The sequence below is a fragment of the Pleurodeles waltl genome, chromosome 4_1 (assembly GCF_031143425.1).
Source record: "Pleurodeles waltl isolate 20211129_DDA chromosome 4_1, aPleWal1.hap1.20221129, whole genome shotgun sequence".
Lineage (NCBI taxonomy): Eukaryota > Metazoa > Chordata > Amphibia > Caudata > Salamandridae > Pleurodeles > Pleurodeles waltl.
Window position 1 is genome coordinate 309,658,322 of NC_090442.1, and position 18,800 is coordinate 309,677,121.

Genomic DNA, 18,800 nt, shown 5'->3' on the forward strand with positions numbered 1-18,800 from the left:
TCTTTGGATTGGTTTTGTCATAATGTTCTTTCTATTAATACATGGTTATTTTCGTCCTGAAAGATCAGTAGTTGAACTGGTGGATGAAGTCCTAAAACCCAATTTTTCTTCTCACAAAGGTCCGCAAAGACTTGTCTTTCGTGAACATTTCCGCTATACCAATTCCTGATGGGATTGTTTGGGATAAAGTAATATTTAATATATACGGCCCAACGGAGGTCATTCAAATACCATATGTGTTTAAACTTTCAATGAATGATGCAATAATTCCCAGAGTTGTTTCTGATGCCTGGGATGTGAAAACAGTTGACTCTATGATGACTGAATTGCAGGATTATACTATATTTGAAATTGAAGATGTTTATCAATCTAAAGAGAATTATGGTGATATGTTTTGCTATAATTATTATGGGCACCATTTTATTCACAGAGCAAGTACCCCAAAGACTATTTGAAATTACACACAATGGGAACATTGTCCAACTCCACCACAAGGGAGTTCTAAAACATATTTGAAAAAATGTGCATATTTTTCTGGGCACAATATTAAAAATGCTGATTCATATTATTTTAAATTGCCATAGATGGAAAATGTACATATATTATTCACAGATATGAAATTCATTTATTCAGATTCCTTTGTTTCCCGATTAGCTATAGAAGGCTATGAATATTGTCTGAAGTTGATTGACCTAAAAAGTGTGTGGGGAACTAGAAATAGCTTTATTCAGAGCATGCCTGATACCTGTTCAAATGATATTTTTTAAATGAAACTGTACAACAGACAAGTTGTATAGCCTTAGGATTTGAATGCACCCAGTATTCCTGCCCCTGCAAAATTTTACAAATGACAAAAATAAATAAATGCAAATGAAGATCAGCTTGATGAATGGGTCCAGAATGGTATGTTTAATGCTTCACTGTCACGTTATGGTGAGTGGTTATTGTGGCCAATAGATACCAATGGGTGTCATAAACATTTTATAAACTCCACAGGGGTTTTTAGAACTAGTAAGACGGACTCTCGCTATGTATCATCTGAACATGCGGGTATAGTAACAACATACAGTGAAGGGAAACTATGCCAGCAATGGTTGAAGAGTTCCTCACTAGATGCCTTTAGACAACACCTCAGTCTCCTGTCTAATAACACTGACTTACAGGACGTTCTGTTAGGCCCCAGAAAACAATGCAGAAAGCACTTCTTATATGCATTATAGAATGAAAATTGGAAGCTTTCCCAACAAGAAGCTGCTGCCCGGTTAAGGCAACTAGACCAGGAAAACTTACAGAAGGCATTAGCTGTTGTAGATAATGGGATTGATACCCTGTCCGACAGGATATACACCTTAAACAACATCGTCTCTTCTGCAATAGATATAATACAAAGTGATCTGTCTTCGTTACACCATGGACAAAGTCAACTAAGGTCCATTATGCAGTTGGGTTGGACACTTCAAACACTGAAGGCAGGTCGCGTTCCCTGGCAACACGTTAGCGCAAGGGAAATATTTCCCACATTTAATTTAAAGTGACAGCAACAACTAAGGGCTAAGAAAGAAGCGACTCATGTTGTTAAATATCGAAAAGTTAGAAAAGTTACTTTTTACTGTGGCTGAAATACCATCTGCTGAGTGGTTAATACACGGGTCATTAATCTGCCTATTTCAACACTCCAATTAACACATTCCAGTAGGCAGATAAGAAAGGCTGGGAGATAGTTACATTCATGAAGTGTGGGAGCTGCCCTTCTCATACAAATATCTCAGTGGCGTGAAAGATGTCTTTCTTAGCAGTAGTGAATGCAAGACTTATGTCAGCCATTCAATGGTTTGTAAACAGCTGTCCTTGCACGGGGCGTGTAAAGCTTCGGCAGTGAACTTGGCTTGTTATGTGAATGGAGTTCCAGTCCCCTTGATTAGACCTGCATTCCAGGTGCTTTCAAATGGCAGCTATGTTCTCCTCAATAGTGAAAACTGTTGTGGGATGCGGAATAGTTTATGTTGTTTCAGTCTCTAATATTGTTACATGCTGCGGGAACGTACTTTTTTCTCCCACAAGACAGAAGGAAGTAGCTGAGATTTGGCCCCATATCACTACTTCAAATGTGAATTTTTACAAGTTGAGCAGACTCAAGGCTTTATTGTTCCAAAAACATGTGACACTCACATCTGCACGCAAGACCTATGCACTTCAGGTGGCAATGTCATCAGCAGAGATACAGTCCCTTTTAAGTACAAACTTCCCGAGACACTTTGGTGAGCTCATGGGACAAATATTTAATTGATCCAGTAAAACTGGAATCACAAATTTCTTTAAGGCTGTTGGTTCTGGTTTTGGTCACACCTTCTCCTCTATATTCGGTTTAATACCATCAGTCATCCACTTAATATTCTCTAGCATTTTCGGGGGATTGCTGATAACTTTGGCTATAATAAGTGGCATTTTGCTATTGCTACTTTTTCTGCACAATGGCTGTCCAACCGCAACAAGGAGAAATGAAAGCGCTTCCACCAGCGCAGCTATGTCGTGAACACATGATGCAGTACTTAGGGGCAACACTCCTGGAGCAATTGGAGTGTGACTGGTCTCTGTCATTCAGACCGGTTTTGCATTGTGTGCAGCCCGTGTTTTGGTGCCTCTGGTGCTTGTTCAAACATGCACTGAAAGTTTGTCTTTCTACGCAGTGCTTGCTTTCATTGGATGCTGATCTGTTGATGTTTTCGCTGAGGGCTCATTACCAGACATGCGTGTTGAGGGTGAGTTTGCTACGGGAAACTGCTAATGAGTTGCCCTTCATGGAAGATGAAGCTCTGAACTCATTATTGGGCACACCACGGAAATACTGCTGCCTTGGCTGACCCTCAGGCTTCGGAACACGAATGCTCCTTGGTTCTTCTTGGCGATTACTTTTTTACTTTACCACCTGCCGAAGTGTAAGATTTCCTGTCTTCAATTATCCCGGATTCTATTGGCAACTTCCAAAATGACTCTGACTCTTAAAATTTGGCTTTTTTTACGCCACAAGTTAACATTTTAAATTGTCCTTTTATATAAGATGAAGGCCCTCATTATGACATTGGTGGTAAGTGCCGCTTACTGCCATGCTGACTGCCGCCAACATAGCGTGACTGCGGCGGTATACTGCTATGTGTATTATGACCCACACATAGAAATCCGCCACTATACAGACACACGCAGAAGTCCGCCACACCAAAGGACAGTGATAAAATGGTGGTACCAAAACCCACACAGTTACGCCAACAGAAATACGCCCACAGAATTATGACCCACGAATCACCGTGGCGAACATTCAACCGTGGTAAACCATTGGCGGTACATACCGCTGCGCTCAAAATACATACCCACATTGGAATATTCAAACTACACACACCTGACACCCATACACACATCACACCCACACCACTGTAAAACACACACAAAAACTACCAACAACCCTTTATGACAAAAAATAAATTGACAACTGAAAGAGAGAGACATCAAGAGTACCCACAGAACCAGAGCCACATAACACCATCACCCATACACCATCTATGCAACTTCCAGCACACACCTCAACACATCACCCCACACACCCTCATACACACCACTCACACTACACCCATGGCACCACAAAGACACCCCAGGTTCTCAGAGGAGGAGCTAAGGGGCATGGTGGAAGAAATCATCCGGGTAGAACCACAGCTATTTGGATCACAGGTGTAGCAGACGTCCATTGCTAGGAAGATGGAGCTATGGCGGTGAGTCGTGGACAGGGTCAACACCCTGGGAAAGCACCCCAGAACAAGGGATGTCATCAGGAAGAGATGGAACGACCTACGGGGGAAGGTGAGTTCTGTGGTTGCAACACACCAGATAGCTATACAGAGGACTGGAGGTGGACCCCACCTCCTGCCCCACAACTAACAACATGGGAGGAGCAAGTCTTGGCAATACTGCATCCTGAGGGCCTGGCAGGAGTAGCAGGAGGACTGGACTCTAGAAAGTCAAATCTTTACTACTTTCACCACCCCCTACCTGCATGCCATCACAAACTCCCACCCCTAACCTCACCCCATCACTCCACCACCTCACATATACCCCACCATCACAACCCACCCATCCCAATACCAAGCCCTGCATGCAACACCAATGCATGGACACCACTCACAGACCTGCATTGACACACATCACCACAGCATGCACACTAGTGACAATCACTTAGCCAACCAAACCACAACTCACACAAGCCAAAGCTGCCTTGGTAATAACAACCATAGAGGGGAACATACCCATCCACAAGATGTCACACGCAGTAACAATAACACTGCATGTACTTCCACAGAGGCCCCAACACAACGTCATTGGAGAGGAGGTGCCAGCTACATCCAGTCCCCCCGAAGAGGCCCACAGTGATGACAGCAGCTCTGCACGCCTGGATCAGGATGACCAACCTGGCCCATCAGGGACCTCTGGACAGTTGGTGACCCAGCCACAGTCCCATACCACCACAGATTCTCCCCCCTAGGAAACACCACCACTGCACCCACCCAGAGGGCCCATCCCTCTGTCCCCAGGACACGTCAATCAGCAGTGTGTCCACCACTACAGGGACCCCAGGCAACCCCACAAACACAGGATGATCAGAGACCTTGGGGTCAGTGGGCACACGGTTCAGGGGACAGAGGCACATGACAACAGGGAAGCTGGGAGGACTGCTGTGCGACAGGGGGAGGACAGGCCCAGGGAACAGACTCTCTACGAGGCACTCACCAACATCCTGGGAGCATACCACCATTCCCAGGAGACCATGGGCCAGATACTGGCCAAGTTGCAGGAGGCCCAGCAGCTGCAGGAGGGATAATACTTGGGGATCAGGGAGGACCCGAGGGACATCCACACCACCCTGCTCACCATTGAAGGGGTACTGGCAGACATAGCCAACACCATGAGGGAGGCAGTGGCACACCACTGGGCCCCTGACACTAGCCACACTGATGAACAGCCCTCCACCTAGGGCATTCACTCTGGTGTGGCAGCCCAACAGAGATCATTTCAGGCTCTGGCCAACTCACTGATGGCAGCCATTGTCCCTGTCTCTAGCCTCCCACCTCCAACTCCCTCTACCCAGTCCCATTCCCCTCAACCCCAGCCTATCCCAAGCACACCTTCAGACCAGCATGCACCCAAATCAACACACAGAAGTGGCTCAGGAGAACACAAGCACCACACATCATCCCACAGGCACTCACACAAACACCATCCAGATGCAGACACACCATTATCCACTGCCTCCACTGTGTCCCCCTCCTCCTCCTCGTCCATCTCCCTCCCATTAGCGTCTCCACTCACACCTGCATGCGCTACATCCTCATCCACTACCTCATCACCATCACGCCTATCACTACACGCCCCTCACTGACAGTCACCACCCCCACTTCCATGCACACGTCCTGTGTCCTCTCCCACTGTGTCTGTGCCTCCTCCTGCCAAAGTACACAAATGCAAGCACTCAGACACCCAACAGCCATCCACCTCACAACACCATCCAGCCCATGCACCTGCACCCAAACACAGCAGATAGACACCTCCTACAACCACTCCCTCTTCCTCCACTCCCAAACCTTCACCTTCTTCCAGCCCCAGTGTTCCTAAAAGGCTTTTCCTCTCCACCCTTGACCTATTCCCTGCCCCTCCCCCCCATCCTTCACTTTGGGCCGATGTGGCCAGAACCCAGGCCAGCACCTCAGCCACCCAGTCCACAGCCACTGTAGTTTCTGCCGCTACTACAAGTGTGAGAGGCTCCAAGGAGGCACCAGTCAACACTGCCAGTGTGCCTGCACCACCTGCCAAGGGGCAAGAAGGGAGAGACAGCTAGCAAGGGCAGGAAGGGAACACCAGCCAGCAAGGGGAAGGAGGCACTACCAGCCAGCAAGGTTAAGGAGGCACCACCAGCCAGACAGGGGAGGGAGGCACCACCAGACAGCAAGGGGAAGGAGGCACCAACAGCCAGCAAGGGCAGGCAGGAAACACAAGCTGACAGAAGCAAGGAGGCACCACCATCTGCCAAAGGCAGGAAGGGGACAACAGCTGCCAAGGCCAATGTAAAAGGAACAGATGCCGCAGGCAGGATGGATCTGGTGCCTGGGGCTGGGGCTGGAGCAGCATCTGGGCAAACAACACCAGCCTTGGCACTACAGCCGTCCGAGGTTGATGGGGAAGGGCTGGAGGCTCCCCCCACCACTGACAGCACCGCCACCTGCACTGCCGCCAGCACTGCCACCTGCACCTCCAACAGCACCACTGCCAGCAGTAGCAGCCCCAGTGGGTAGCCATCCGAGGCTGCAGGGGAAGGGCTGGAGCCTCCCCCCACGACTGACAGCACCGCTATCTGCACCGCCGCCAGCACCACCACCTGCACCGCCAGCAGCACCACTGTGAGCAGCAGCAGCCCCAGTGGGCAGCCGTCCGAGGCTGCATGGGAAGGGCTGGAGCCTCCCCCCACCACTGACAGCACCGCCACCTGCACCACCGCCAGCACCATCACCAGCACTGCCACCTGCACCACCAGCAGCACCACTGCCAGCACCAGCAGCCCCAGTGGGCAGCCGTCCAAGCCCCCCCAGAACCAGTGTGCAAATCACCCACTAGAGGGACTGTGGCCTTGCACTCCCCAGGACCAAGCAGTGGGCAAACCACCCACTAGAGAGACTGTGGTTTTGCACTCCTCAGGGTGGCTTTGCACTCCCCAGGACCAAGCAGTGGGCAAACCACCCACTTGAGAGACTGTGGCCTTGCACTCCCCAGGACATCGCAGAGGGCATGTAGCCCCCTCCAGGAGTAGTGGCGTTGTACCATCATCCGGATGAGGTGCCCCCCATTCCCCATCCCCCTGAGGTGCCTTTGTGTTTTCGACCTGATGATCCTGCTGTGTTCTCTCCATATTGAGGCAGGAGTCAAGTGTGGCCTTTGCCTATGTGTCAAGGCCCTGTGGGCCACAGACATTTTGGAGTGGGCATTGTCCCTCCATTTGTATATATTGTACATTCTGTTTAGTGCTTTAAGGACGTATTTATCTATATTTGTAATATTGCACTCACTTTAATCAATTTCTTTTCTCATTGCGTTATTCCTGGGGGTTACAGGGTGTATATGTGATGTTGTTGCATCTGTTTATGTGTATGGTGTTGGGGGTGGGGGTAGGGGTGTTGTGTGTTGCATGTGTGTGTCACTCTCTTTTTCCTCCCCCCTCCCTTGTGTGCTAGGTGCGGTACTCACCGTGGTCGTCTTTGCCACCGTTCGTGTTCCTGGTGTAGGAGGAGGTAGACCAGCATTGGAAATGTGTGCAGTTCAGGCTCCATGGAGTCATGGTTCTTCCTTGAGTGTCGAGAGGTGAGTTGTTTCCCTTCTGTGTACTGTGTCTGCCATGCTTTTGATGGCATTGGTACCGCCCCAGAAAAGGTGGCGGATTGGTGTGTCATAATACAATGGGCGGTACATTGGGGGTCATTACAACATTGGCGGTAAAAGGCGCTTACCGCCGTGCAGAAGACCGCCAATACACTGCCGCGGCCGCGGAATTCCGCCACAGCTATTATGACACACATCTCGGAAACCGCTGAAATTCAGACACCCACACAAGTCCGCCACACCAAAGGTCAGTGATGAACTGGCGAAAACAAAACCTCCACCTCCACGGCAACAGAAACACGCTCATGCTATTACGACCCACTAATCCACGAGGCGGTCTTTGAACCGCGGTATTCCATTGGCGGTACACACTGCCGCGCTCAAAATACACACACATCTCCAAAACACCGCCACATTGGACAATTCGAAATACACACACCTGACACTCATACAAACAACACTCCCACACACCCAACGCAATATAAAACACACACCCACATCACCCACAAACCCCTACGACAAAAAATCTATCACGAAGGCCAGAGACACAGCACAGATCAGACAATCCCACCACGCAGAGGCACACAACACCATCACCAACACAACAACCACGCACAAAACACCACACACCATGACACATCACCACACACATCAACACTCACACCGCCCCACACATCACACACACCACCCCATGGCACGCCAAAGACACCCCCGCTTTTCCGAGGAGGAGCTCCGGGTCATGGTGGAGGAAATCCTACGGGTAGAGCCACAGCTATTTGGCTCACAGGTATAGCACACATCAATAGCCAGGAAGATGGAGCTATGGCGAAGAATAGTGGACAGGGTCAATGCTGTGGGACAGCACCCAAGAAATAGAGAGGACATCAGGAAGAGGTGGAACGACATATGGGGGAAGATGCGTTCAACGGTCTCCAGGCACAACATCGCGGTTCAGCGGACTGGCGGCAGACCCCCACCTCCTCCCCCACAACTAACAACATGGGAGGAGCAAGTCTTGACCATCATGCATCCAGAGGGCCTCGGAGGAGTCGGTGGAGGATGGGACACTGGTAAGTAAAATCTTAACTAACATATCCCCCACACTACCTGCATGCTATCACACAACCCCACCCTCACACCCTCCCCTATCACACCAAATTCTCACCAATGTACTAATAACACAAACTACACATCCCAACACCAAGCCCTGCATGACACAACGAAGCATGGACACCTATCACCTAAGCATGCCCACTGCACATACCCAGAACAACCCCCTAACCATCATCACACAAGCCCCCACACAGGAATGCTAGCACAGGGGTACACGGTCACCCACCCATTGCACACCATGACACACACACATGCAATAATCATGATCTTATGCCCCTGCAGGAACACGAAGGACCGTCACCACACCAGAGCGTCCAGACAACACCACTCCACCCCCAGAAGAGGCCCACAGTGACGATAGCAGCTCTGCCCTACTGGAGCCTGATGACCAGCCCGGATCATCGTGGGCCTCAGGACAGTCGGTTCCCCTCGCACAGGCACAGCCCAACACTGACCTTCCACCCTCTGGTAACACCAGCACAGCACCCACCCAGCGGGCCCAAACCTCCCTACCCAGGACAGGTCAATCAGCGGTGTGTCCACCACTACAGGGAACCCAGGCTAACCCACCACCCCAACAACAACAGGGACCTGGGGGCAGTGGTAGTGGGCACACGGTCCAGGGGACGGAGGCACAGGAACACAGGGGAACTGGGAGGGCTGCTGTGCGTCAGGGGGCGGACAGGCCAAGGGAACCCACTCTCCACGAGGCCCTCACCTCCATCATGGGAGCATACCACCACTCCCAGGAGACGATGGCCACGGTCCTGGTCAAGTTTCAGGAGACCCAGCACCTGCAGGAGGACCAGTATTTGGGGTTCAGGGAGGAGCTCAGGACCATCAGCTCCGCCCTGGGCACCATCATAGGGGTGCTGAAGGACATACAGCAGACCCTGAGGGACACCGTGGCACTCCAAGGGGCCCCTGACACTAGCATGGACGATGAACTGCCCACTACCTCCGCCGGCGCTAGTGGACAGGACGCCCGCCACAGGACCACCACACCAGCACCCCACCCCCTGCAGACGGACAACCACCCCACAAGCAGTCCCTGAGATCCAGGAACAGGACAGAGCAAGATGGCAAGACCCCCGCCAGGAAATGAGACCACCCTGATTGTCCCCCCACTGCCCCACTTTGTCACTCTGTCCATACTTGAACTGCCCAGCTCCTCTTCCTACGCCCAGATGGGCAGTTCACCTGTGAGACTAATAGACTGGACTCTGCCATGGACATTCCTCCGCCATCACCCATCACCATTTAACAACCCCCTCCCAATCCTGAACACTGCAATAAACACCCTTGAAACACAAAACAATCTGGAGTCAGTCTATGATTTGTTAAAATGTAATATCAATGACAGTGTGAAAATGCGTTGTGAGATGTAAAAGCAACATACCAATGTCACACATCAAAAGTCCTTGAAGGATGCAAGTAGATGATACACATTGGTAACCACACCTGTGAAACAGCAATGGAAAGAAACAACTCAATTACCAAATAATCCCAAGTAATTACACACAGGATAGGGGAAGACGTGTGACAGTGAATGGAATGTAAAATCTGAAAATTTTCTCACCTGTGTGTCACTGGAAATATTGCTGTATGACTGACTCCCTGTTGTTGTTGTCTTCTTCCTCAGCTTCCTCCTCATCACTGTCCCCAGGCTCCACAGGCTCCACAGCTGCCGCAACACCGTCATCTGGACCATCCTCCTGCAGAAAAGGCACCTGGCGTCGTAAAGCCAAATTATGAAGCATCGAGCAGGCGATGATGATCTGGCACACCTTCTTCGTTGAGTAGAATAGGGAACCACCTGTCATATGGAGGCACCTGAACCTGGCCTTAAGGAGGCCGAAGGTGCGTTCGATCACCCTCCTAGTCCGCCCATGGGCCTCATTGTAGCGTTCCTCTGCCCTGGTCCTGGGATTCCTCACTGGGGTCAGTAGCCAGGAAAGGTTGGGGTAACCAGAGTCCCCTAATAGCCATACACTGTGCCTCTGGAGTTGACCCATCATATCAGGGAGGCTGCTATTCCGCCGGATGTAGGCGTCATGCACTGAGCCAGGGAACACAGCATTAACCTGGGAGATGTACTGGTCTGCCAAACAGACCATCTGTACATTCATAGAATGAAAACTCTTCCTGTTTCTGTACACCTGTTCACTCCTGTGGGGGGGGACCAGAGCTACATGGTTCCCATCAATGGCACCTATGATGTTGGGGATATGTCCAAGGGGATATAAGTCACCTTTAACTGTAGGCAAATCCTCCACCTCAGGGAAAATGATGTATCACCTTACGTGTTTCAGCAGGGCAGACAACACTCTGGACAAGACGTTGGGAAACATAGGCTGGGACATCCCTGATGCCATGGCCACTGTTGTCTGAAAAGTGCCACTTGCAAGGAAATGGAGCACTGACAGCACCTGCACGTTAGGGGGGATTCCTGTGGGATGGCGGATTGGTGACATCAGGTCTGGCTCCAACTGAGTACATAGTTCCTGGATTGTGGCACGGTTGAACCTGTAGGTGACGATGACATGTCGCTCTTCCATTGTCAACAGGTCCACCAGCGGTCGGTACACCGGAGGATTCCGCCATCTTCTCACATGTCCCAGCTGACGGCGCCTACGAAGGACAAGAGCGACGATAAAGTCAATTTTCATCCAGGTATGTACCCACAGTTACACAGAACACGACACCACACACAAAACCCTTCCTGTATGTGTGTTGAGTGTAGGCCTAGCTATGTGTGATGCCGAATTAAATGAAGCCATGTGGGCCCCTGAAATGGCGGCTGCCTGACCTCTACACTGGGACAATGGGTTTGTGGGGTAACTGCGCTGGCGTTGCACACCGTCGCGGTAGGCGGTCGTAGACCGCGGCGCAATGCTGCATTGGTTCACATAGGACCCTATGGGTCCCAGGAGCCAATGAACAGGTGCGCCGGTGGTGATGATACGCACCGCCGCGGACGTCACCGCCATTTTCTATCTGTTCAATCACTAGGTACCTGACCTTCAACAGGAGAGGACCTACACTGCAAGTGCTGCTGTGACCTCGGTCTGGAAGCGACGATGGGAAAGGGCCCCTGCCTTCACTGCTCAGGAGTTGGAGAAACTGGTAGACGGGGTCCTCCCCCAGTACACGCTACTCTACGGTCCTCCAGACCAACAGGTTAGTACACAGGGAGCACGTTGTATGGGCTAGGCCTGGGTGGAGAGGGCTGGGTGGAAGAGGGAAGGGGGCAGAGTTCAGGGAACATTAATGCATGTCAATGAATGGGCCACATGGCTAGAGTAGGGAGGGGGGCCAGTCACATCAACGGTGCAGTTGGTAAGGACTTCTCTTCTTCCCTTGTGCATGTCATGTAGGTCAGCGCCCACCAGAAGAGGGACATTTGGCTTGCCATCGCCAAGGACGTCCGGACACTGGGGGCCCACCAGAGACGGGGCTCCCACTGCCGTAAAAGATGGGAGGACATTCGCTGCTGCAGCAAGAAGACGGCGGAGGCTCAGCTGGGGATGGCCTTACAACGTGGGAGGGGTGCCCGTCGCACTATGACCCCCCCTTATGTTCAGGATCCTGGCGGTGGCCTACCCGGAGTTGGATGGGCGCTTGAGGGCATCACAGCAGACACAAGGGGGTGAGTACAACCTCATTCTGCGGACTTTGTGCGCAGTAGAGGGGTCTGGGTGGGGGAGGAGGGCTGTGGGTGTACCTAGGCCAGCCAGAAATGCGTAAACTAGGCCCCTCTGTAATGCAGCCCATGTGGCACTCTACCCCACCTCAGTACAGTGCCAAGTACAGGTATAGTTGCCCCTGTGGCATCCATGTGTGCAGATGCCCACCATAGCGATGTAGGCCATATCCCAGGAATTGCATATGCAGAGGCTAGGAGCACGGCGTAATGCAGGGGGCTGCTGTGTCTGTCTTGTCCGCCAACAGTAGCGGTAGGCCATGCACTCAACCAGTTCTTCTTCTGTCTTTCCCCCCCCCTTTTTGTGCTCTCCCTGTTCTTTAGTGCATCAGCATCATCAGGCAGAGGTACAGTGGCATCGGAGCACGAGGGAGCTGCATCCCACATGGCCATGGAGGGCCACACCACGGACTCAGAATGCACCAGTGGGACAGAGGGCGAGGGGAGCTTCATGTCGGCCACCGGATCACCAACCAGCGACACAGACTCGTCTGCCGATGGGGGCTCCCTTGTGGTGGCGGCACCATCTGTGCGCCCCACTTCTACAGGTACAGCCGCCACCTCCCCTACCAGCACCGCCCTCCCAGCAGCCCCTCAGCATTCGCCCCATGCCCGCTCACCCAGGAGGGTGGGCATCACCTTCGCACCAGGCACCTCAGGCCCTGCCCCAGTCACCCCTGCTGCCCTCAGTGAGGACGCCATTGACCTCCCCAGGTCACTCACTGTTGGGCAGTCTACCATTGTGAATGCCATCCAGGGTGTAGAACGAGAGTTGCAACACGGTAATGCATTCCTGGAGGGCATTCATTCTGGTCAGGCTGTCCTTCAGCGAACCCTGCAATCTCTGGCCTCAGCACTGATGGCAGCCATTGTCCCTGTGTCTAGCCTCTCCCCTCCAACCTCCTCCACCCAGACCCAATCCCCTGTACCCCAGCCCATCCCAAGCACACCTACAGACCAGCATGCACAAAAGTCAGCACACACAAGTAGCTCAAGCAAACATAGGCACCACACAACCCACAGGCACTCACGCAAGTCTCACCCACATACAGACACAGCAACATCCACTGCCTCCACTGTGTCCCCCTCCTCCCTCTCAGTCTCGTCTACACATACACCTGCATGCACCACATCTACAGGCACCAGGAATCGCACCAGGACACCCAGCAACACAAGCCGCTCACCTGCACTCACCACCTCCACTGCCATTTACACGTCCCCTGTGTCCTCTCCCAGTGTGTCTGTGACGCCCCCTCCCAAAGTACACAAACGCCGGCAACCACACACCCAACATCCATCCACCTCACAACAGCCTCCAGTACCTGCACCCAAAACACCTAAAGTGACACCTCCTACAACCACCTCCTCTTCCTCCACTCCCAGACCCCCTCCAACTACCCATCCCAGTGTTCGTCAGAAACTGTCCCTGTGTAAAGTTGACCTTTTTGCCCCCACCCCCCCCCCTCCAATTCATCAGTCCCATCGTAGCGCCTCAGCCAAAAAGCCTCCAATACCAGTGGTGCCTGTTCAAGGTATGTGGAGTGCACCGGCCACCAGGGCAGGCAGTATGACCCGGAGCCAAGGCACTGGCAGCCCACCCCCTGTAAAGGCTCTGAAATTGGAAAGTGGACGACGGGACCGTGTGAAGACTCCTGGTGGGAAAACAACTCACAGGAGTCCCAAGGGGATTGGAGAGTCAGCTGTGACTCCACCAAAGGTGGGGAAGGGCCAGAGGAAGTCTGCCCAGCCTGTTGTGAGTCTCACAGCGGAGAAGGGCGGCATCATTCTCGGCGGTCGAGACACCACCGCCAGCACCGTCGTCACTGGTCAGGAGACCACTGCCACTGCCGGAGTCATTGCCCAGGAGGGCCCAAGTATCGTCACTGGTCAGGAGACCACTGCCACCGCCGGAGTCATTGCCCAGGAGGGACCAAGTATCGTCACTGGTCAGGAGACCACCGCCACCACTGGAGTCAGTGCCCAGGAGGGCCCAAGTATCGTCACTGGTCAGGAGACCACCGCCGGAGTCAGTGCACAGGAGGGCCCAAGTATCGTCAATAGTCAGGAGACAACCGCTGGAGTCAGTGCCCAGGAGGGACCCGGCTGCCACTGCCCCGGTGCGCTATGAGGGAACTTCATGCCACACACCAATGCCCAGTCTGGGTATCGTCATGCCACACACCAATGCCCAGTCCATGGAACGTCATGCCATACACCAATGCCCAGTCTAGGGATCGTCATGCCACACACCAATGCCCGTTCCAGAGATCGCCATGGCAAAGCACCGCTGAACAGTCCAGACACCGCCATGGCAAAGCACCGCTGAACAGTCCAGACACCGCCATGACAAAGCACCGCTGAACAGTCCAGAGACCGCCATGGCAAAGCACCACTGAACAGGGCAAGCACCGCCATGGCAAAGCACCGCTGAACAGGGCAAGCACCGCCATGGCAAAGCACCGCTGAACAGGGCATGCACCGGGTAAGAATGTAAAGACCACCACATCAAGCATCCTTATCCCATGTGCATCTGGGACAGTGACGGGACAAGAACTTTCACTGGGAGACTGATCCAGTCTGGCCACCAGTACCCCTTCAGAGCCACTGGCGGATGTTATCTACTTGAGAGACTGTGGCTTTGCACTCCCCAGGATGGTACAGTGGGCAAGCCACCCTCTGTAGAGACTTGTGAGACTGTGGCTTTGCACTCCCCAGGATGGTACAGTGGGCAAGCCACCCACTGTAGAGACTTGAGAGACTGTGGCTTTGCACTCCCCAGGATTGATCAGTGGGCAAGCCACCCACTGTAGAGACTTGAGAGACTGTGGCTTTGCACTCCCCAGGATACATCAATGGGCATGGAGCCCCGTCGTGGATCTGGCTTTGCAGTCATCCGGCTGAGGTGCCCCCCCTTCCCTTCCCCCTGAGGTGCCTGTAGTATTTCTATCTGATGCCCCGGCAGTGTTCTCTCTGCTTGAGGACAGGTATCTTTTGTGGGCCTCGCCCATGCTTTTTTTTTGTGACTACTGGTGCACGGACATTGCTATGTGCATATCTGCACTACTTCTCGTAATGTATATATTTCTGGCTGATTTTCTTATATATCTGTATATTTTTGACAGACATGTATATTGATACATTACAATGTTTGAACAGATTTCGCTTTGTCTTTGCATTCTTCCGGTGGGATTGTGGGTTGTTACTGTGATTTTTTGGGATGCATTGGTGTGTATGTTGTAATATGTGAGGGTGGGGGTGGGGGTGTTTCGTGGGTGTCCCCCTGACTTTTGCCTCACCCCTCCCCCATGTCGTAGGTGCTGTACTCACCGTTGTCTTCGGCCGCGCCGCTGTTGGTCTTCGTAGATGAGTAGGAATACAAGGGCCGAAAGAATGTGTAATTCGGGCTCCATGGAGTCCTCGTTCCTCGTGGGATGTGTTGAGGTGAGCGTTTTCCCATTACAGTAACTGTTTCCGCCGTGTTTTTATCCACGGTGAATCCGCCTCATAAAAGGTGGCGGATTGGCGGGTTGTGATACTATGGGCAGTACATTGTCTTCCGCCTGTCTGTTGGCGGTGACCGCCGCGCTGCTTGTCTGTACCGCCGTGGCAGGTGGTGTGTTAAAGTGGCTGTCTTTGTTGGCGGTTTCCGACAGGGTCATAATTCCCTTTTTTGGTCCGCCGGCCTGTTTGCGGTATTGCCGCACCTTTAACACCGTCCGCCAGGGTTGTAATGACCCCCATTGTCTTCTGCCTGGCTGTTGGCGGTTACCGCTGCGGTGCTTGTTGCTACCACCGTGGCGGTCAGAGTGTTAAAGTGGCTGTATCTGTTGGTAGTTTCCGTTGGTCAAAATTTAATTTTTGTTACCACCGGCCTGTTGGTGGTATTACTGCTGTTTTACCACCAACCGCCAGGGTTGTAATGAGGGCCCAAGTATCTTTTAACTTGTCATTATTGAAATTTTTATATGTATCTTAGGTTGAATTTTAGTAGCTTTATACATAATTAGGCTTTGAATCACCTTTAAACGGGCAAGGGAGGGTGTTGTGTAGCCATTTTAGTCATAGCTCCATGCACGTTATTTTAGCAAAAGCAGGCCTGCAGCTGTGCACTTTAACCTAGATATATTTTATTAAGCTTCCTTTATTATTTTAACAATAGCCACATTTGCAGTCTTGTTTTATTTTTCTCTGTCTAGCTGTTCTTTTTGCCTAGGCCAGCACTGCGTTCTTAAACAAGATATTTCTTTCACTCTGTGCTTCTCTCAAGGCTTCAGTAAGATCGGTTGCTGGTAAACGTGGTAATGCTTTGTCTCTGGTATTCATAGAAACATACACATCCTTACGTAGGGACATTTTCTCAGAATATCAGCTGTTTTATTATGAAAATACTTCTCTGTCCCATACACGTTAAAGGGAGATTCCAGCCAGATGACCATGACTGTATGCAGATTGCTGAACGCTTCGCTACAGCTGCTTATGCAGACTCCAGGCCTCTTGCTCAGGTATGAGGGAGGATGTCTTCCCATGGCAACATCAGGGCAGAAATAGAGCTTAACATGCAGTGCTCTAAAATAGCCTAGGTAGGAATTAGTCTATTGACTCTAGTGACAATATGGTATGGTTATGTTTGTGTTTCAGTCTCCTTGTCACAATTTTAATCCTGTCATGCTTTATCGTCCTGTTTCTTGCAGTACATGCTTTATTATCAAAGATGCATTTGCTTCATTAAAAACCTTATTGAAACATAGACTGCCTCTGATTGTCCTTGTATATTTGAGACTAACGTAACTGAGAGAAACGGATGCGATCTGAGTGACCACGATTTCCCTGAGGAGTCAATTGTGTCATGCGCTCGGCTGCCCAATCATCCCTGCTCTTGGGTAGAGATGAGGCATTGCTAGTTAGCCAGAGCAAAAACCTGGATTAGGCCGACAGGTGTCACCTATAGTGGTAGTATTAAGTACGTTTATTGATACGGTTAATTAAAACCATCACAATTCCAAAAATGCATAATAATATAAATACTTTGCCTATTCAATATTTATAAAAAACATAAAAGCTTATTTAGACTAAAACATGGCATGATTAAAGAGTTGTGCAATCTAAAATGTTCTCCATTAATTCCAACCTTGATCTTGAACTTAACTTTAGGATTTTCTTGCTCCCTTGCGAACACAATAATAGTAAATGAGTGAAGCCGAGTGAGAATCCTACGTTAAGGCCCTTGCACACTCGGCTTCGACTTTATTCACTAATTCTTTCTGGGCCTGTACCATGAATTTAGTCCCTCAGCAAGAAAACGGGATTGAAAGTCCGCTAAGCCAGCTAATGATAGCCGGTCTGCATGAGCGTAAGTTCAGTGTCTTAAAAATGTTTTTCAAATATAATGTCCTGTGGCTTAGCAAAGCCGGGCACACACAAAAAATTTGTTCTAATAACTCTTTTCTGTACCCACAGTCGACAGGAGTGTGTCGGGTCCTGCTGTTTCCATGATGGGACCATATCTTTCGTTTCCATCAACCCAAAGCGAAAAAGCATGAACCGATGTTTCAGCGACTGGTTGAAGGTTGCTGCTAGATATTCCTGTGCCCGTAAAGTTTTGTATGATGTTATTATGGTCCAGGCATGCTGTCTGCTTGCCAATTTCTGTTTGTCAGAAATTAAATATTTCTCCTTAGTGACTGCATTTGCCTTCCGAAAGAACTCCTTTTTGTCCGGGATCCGGTCCCAGGCTTCTAGCAGCCCTAGTACATTAATGCAGTTGTTTAAGTGATGACCCCAGGTGCTTTTGTCATTATGACGCTGTTGCTCCTCAATTTCCGTCCAACATAGGTTGTTTAGAGTACCAGACTCAGCTGCATGCATCCTCCAGCATAGTTTAATGAAGGAACATCTACTCTGATATTCATAGTTTTTCAGACCCATACCTATAGTGGATTAGACTCAGTTCCCCACTCTGCAGGCGATTCTGCTGCTCAAATCCAGTAGTCTCATTAGAATAATGTAAGCCTACGCGACAATACCACGTTTTGGTTTCCAATCTCTTTAGAATCAGATAGGGGAAGTCACTTCAACAATGAAGTAATTATATTGCTATGTGAAGCACTGAACATTAAGTAGGAGTTGCATGGTAGTTACTGCCCTGAAGCATCAGGACTAGTGGAACAGATAAATGGTACCTTGAAATCACAAATGGCAAAAATGTGTGAGTCCATGAATTTGAAATGGCAAGACGCACTGCCGTTAGTTCTCATGACAATGAGAAAGACACCCGACAGGAAGATAGCATTGTCACGGCATGTAATCCTCATGGGCCGAGCAATTAGGTTGCCAGCAGTTCCTGCAAATGTGCTTGTGAGCATGACAATTGATATGGTGTTGGACTATTGCAAAGGTCAGGCTGATGTAGTTTGCTCTTTCTCTCAGCAGGTGGAAGCCACCACACTGCCACTGATCCAAGATCAAGGACACACCCAGAGGGCGGGTGACTGGGTGGTGGTCCAGAAACATGTGGAGCCTCGCTGGAAATGCCTGTTCTAGGTGGTTTTGACCACTACCTCAGCTGTGAAGTATG